The 4,207-nt window shown below is 45.7% G+C and overlaps 1 long non-coding RNA gene across 1 annotated transcript in view; it reads left to right on the top strand.

Moving 5' to 3' along the window:
* LOC134459719 (uncharacterized) overlaps positions 1–3,854 on the top strand; it is a 75,421-nt gene extending 71,567 nt beyond the window's left edge. Inside the window, exon 4 of the long non-coding RNA XR_010036866.1 lies at positions 2,654–3,854. This is a non-coding gene — a long non-coding RNA (uncharacterized LOC134459719). The remainder of the gene's footprint in view (positions 1–2,653) is intronic.
* Positions 3,855–4,207: the final 353 nt, after the last annotated feature.

Here is a 4,207-nt window from a genome sequence, read left to right on the forward strand (position 1 = left end):
GCTTAAGAAGAAGTGAAAAAATCTCAGGCACTGACAAGTCCAAGATAGTGTGAGCATTACAACTGCATGTTGAAATTGACCAAACTGTCCCTTTAAGGTGATATACTCCGTGAAAAATCTTGCTTACGGTTTGAAACGTTTTGCCAATTTTCCATGAACCAAATCACAGCAGGGGAGCTTTTGTAGTGTGCTGATATTTATTTTTTCCTTTCATGCATTGATTTGTATTTTCAGGATGCATGCGCACCTTACACTTTTTGTCCTGTCATGTGCCCTTCCCTATAGTATGGCTCTGTGTGGGGTAGTCTTAGTGTGTGTGTGTGTGTGTGTGTGTGTGTGTGTGTGTGTGTGTGTGTGTGTGTGTGTGTGTGTGTGTGTGTGTGTGTGTGTGTGTGTGTGTGTCTGTGTCTGTGTCTGTGTGTGTATGTGTGTCTGTGTCTGTGTCTGTGTGTGTGTGTGTGTCTTTGTCTGTGTCTGTGTGAGTGTCTGTGTCTGTGTGAGTGTCTGTGTCTGTGTGAGTGTCTGTGTCTGTGTCTGTGTGTGTGTGTGTGTGTGTGTCAGACCCACGCCTCTGCTATGTGATGGAACAGCGTCTCACAGAGCAGGAGGTGTGGACTTGGCTACAGTGTCACTCCTAGTAAAGTTACCGCGGCAACAACAATGTTTGTTTTGAGTGAATGGGGGCGAGTAAGATAGAAAGAGAAAGAAAGACAGAAAGAAAGAAAGAAAGAAGGAAGGAAGACAGGAAGGAAGGAAGGAAGGAAGGAAGGAAGGAAGGAAGGAAGGAAGGAAGGAAGGAAGGAAGGAAGGAAGGAAGGAAGGAAGGAAAGAAACAGTGGATCTACAGTCAGAATCCAAGTGAAGCCTCCAGACGGAGTCTCCTTAGTGGGTGGAGATGGATCAATCAGAACAACACAACAGAACCAGGCCATGTCCTGTGGCACTGCTCAGCATCATAAGTAGGGGCGTCGCTCCTTTACACACCCACACACACACACACACACACACACACACACACACACACACACACACACACACACACACACACACACACACACACACACACAGGCGCATCAACATCGGAATTATCATAAGTAGGGGCGTCGCTCCTTTCCACACACACACACACACACACACACACACACACACACACACACACACACACACACACACACACACACACACACACACACAGGCGCATCAACATCGGAATTAGTGGGCGCCTGTTTTGAATGAAGAAAGAAAGATAGATAGAAAGAAAGAAAGAAAGAAAGAAAGAAATAACAAAAGCAGCACAAGACATACACCGTACGCCTCAGTGAAAGTTTCAAAGTTCAGGAAATCCCCATAAGGGCTGGACATGAGGCAGTTGACATCAGAACGAGGGGGTGGGGTCAGAAATAGGGGTGTGGTCATATCCATACATGCCTAGTGGGCAGCACCTTAGCGCCCTGTGCAGTACACTGTACACACAACTGTACGCAACCACTATAAGCAACTGTGCTGTTACTGTTACTGTGCTGTTACTGTTACTGTCTTGTATGTCGAATGGAGTGTTTTGGAAGCCTGGCAAGCTCAAAATGCCTGTGTAGTCAGGGGTGGCACCATAGGGAAGGCTTGTGGATACATGGAACAGCGATTAGTGTTTTAACCCATTGTGTCCTGGAGCGACATATACGCTGCATACAGGCTCTTGAGATTGGAGGGCTTTTAGTAAAAATGTGGGAATGTTAGAGCTGAATGAACACATTCTAATGCATAACGAGGATCCTAGATTTAAAATGCAACTTATTTCATGTTTGTATGTGCTTCGGAGGCTGACATATTTAGGATTTGATAGGCAGAGGACACTCCTTCCCAAAAAAAGGGCTTAGGACAAAATGGGTTAAATGCTTAACTACACCCCTTAGGTCAGTGCATACATATTTTCTTCCACAAGGTTTCATCTAGTTTACTATAGACTAGTCTTTTTGGGCTCCTTTAACTTATTTACTCCTCTTGGTGTGAGCGTACAGTTTAGAGGCTGTTAGCATCATAGCTGGTGAGGGGTGTGGTCAGATATCCATCAGTGCAGTACACAGCGTTGGCTCTCTGCCTCTAAAACGCCAACACTGCACCACCTCTGGCACCAAACCTGCCAGCGTGGCCGACTGGGTTTGGCTTCATTGCAAACAAGCATGCATGCAGATGCACACACACACACACACACATGCAAGCACGCACACACATGCAAATGCATGCACATATGAGCACACATACCCCGATACACACACACACATGCTCTCACACGCACATGCATGCACGCACACACACACATCTCTTGTCCATCCCCACAGGAGGTATGTGATATTTCCTCTAGGCCCTATTTATGTATTTCATGCAGTCATGTTTGTGCATAATGCACTCATGTTCTTTTGTACAATTGTATTTCTGCATGTTAATGTATTTTACTTGCTTGTGTTTGCGTGTATTTGTGTCTTAACTCTGTGTGTGTGTGTGTGTGTGTGTGTGTGTGTGTGTGTGTGTGTGTGTGTGTGTGTGTGTGTGTGTGTGTGTGTGTGTGTGTGTGTGTGTGTGTGTGTGCGTGTGTGTGTCCATGTGTGATTTTTAATTGAATTCCTGTCTTTCCCACTCTGCTCGGCTGCGCTTACAGCTCTGCCTCTGGTGCGTCTCCAAAGGTCCATCCCAGGAAGCTGTTACAGCTTTGCCTCCTCTGGTCCGTCCTCATAAGTCTTCCCCAGGAAGCTGGTTTCAGATGGTGGATTAGATGTGCAAATCTCTGCTCTAGCACCATTTGAAATCAGTGTTCCTGTGGACAGGAAAGCAACTGTGGCACACAGGGTTCAACAAGAGTTCAACAAGAGGTCAACGAGAGGTCAACGAGGGGTCAAGGATGAGCATTCACCCACCCACACATTTACATGGATATTCACAACACAAATAGAATAGAATGGAATATCTTTTTGTCATTATAAAAAAGTACAACAGAATTGAGTCCTTGTTCAGTGAAGCAATAAACAACGAAGATACAACATATTAGAGAAGCACTCAAACGTGCCACACACACACCCACACTCATCTACGTACATATCCCAACCAAGTACCAGTACATACAAATCTCAAATCTCACGCATCCACACATCCATTAACGTTAAACGTTAAAACGTAGCATAATGGATACCAAATACCAATACCAGTGTGACGGTACTTGTCCACGCTAGTTCACCACTCTGGGCACCAACTTGTGACCTTCCAATCGCAGCAACGATACCATCACAGGTACGACCCCACTGATCTGAAGGGCTAGGCCCATACCATACCAAAGTACCACGCCATAACGAAATATCTTCCTCTCATCACATCTGGATCATATCCTACTTCCAGATGCTTTTCTAATTTAAAACAAACAACATCAAGCAACAAACAGCATCTGTTTAGAAAAAAATCTGTTGAGAGTCTCAACAAAAATGTCGAGCCGAGTACAGAAAGTACTTAAGTAAGGTAGCACTGAGAGTAAGTAGCCAGGTGTTCAGTTTTTTGGGTTAAGGTGATCTGAAACATCGACAGAAGCGCAAAGTTAAGTTAACTTCTAGTCAACCATCTGTGTGTGGTCCTCCCTGCAGAGCAGAATACCCAATTAAAAAAGTTGCCACCCAGCAACCACAGCAGTATCCATAGTTCCTCATAACTCCAGTGTATCCGAGTGGCAATGATGTGACCATGTTGCGTAAGTTGTTCCTTGCTCGGAGCAGGTCTCGATATAGTGTTGGCGAGAATGCAGAGGAATTTGTGTGTGTGTGTGTGTGTGTGTGTGTGTGTGTGTGTGTGTGTGTGTGTGTGTGTGTGTGTGTGTGTGTGTGTGTGTGTGTGTGTGTGTGTGTGAGAGAGAGAGAGAGAGAGAGAGAGAGAGAGAGAGTTGGTGGTGGTGTGGAATCCTACTGACGATGACACTGAGAGAGCGAGGAAGGGATAGAGAGACAGAGAGAAAGAGAAGAGCGGAAGAGTGCATTCGCCTATCTTGCAAATGAGTGCATAAGTCACCGTGCTGTCATTAATTATGGTGTGACCTGCTACGTAAGCAAAGGGGAAGTATGCACACGCGCACACACAGACACACACACACACACTTGCACAAAGGTCATTATGGTTTGATGAATGGGCCCTACCTTGGATTCCACCCCAGCCAGCCGTACACAGCAGGTAGTGT

Source organism: Engraulis encrasicolus, chromosome 12 (genome assembly GCF_034702125.1).
Source record: "Engraulis encrasicolus isolate BLACKSEA-1 chromosome 12, IST_EnEncr_1.0, whole genome shotgun sequence".
NCBI lineage: Eukaryota > Metazoa > Chordata > Actinopteri > Clupeiformes > Engraulidae > Engraulis > Engraulis encrasicolus.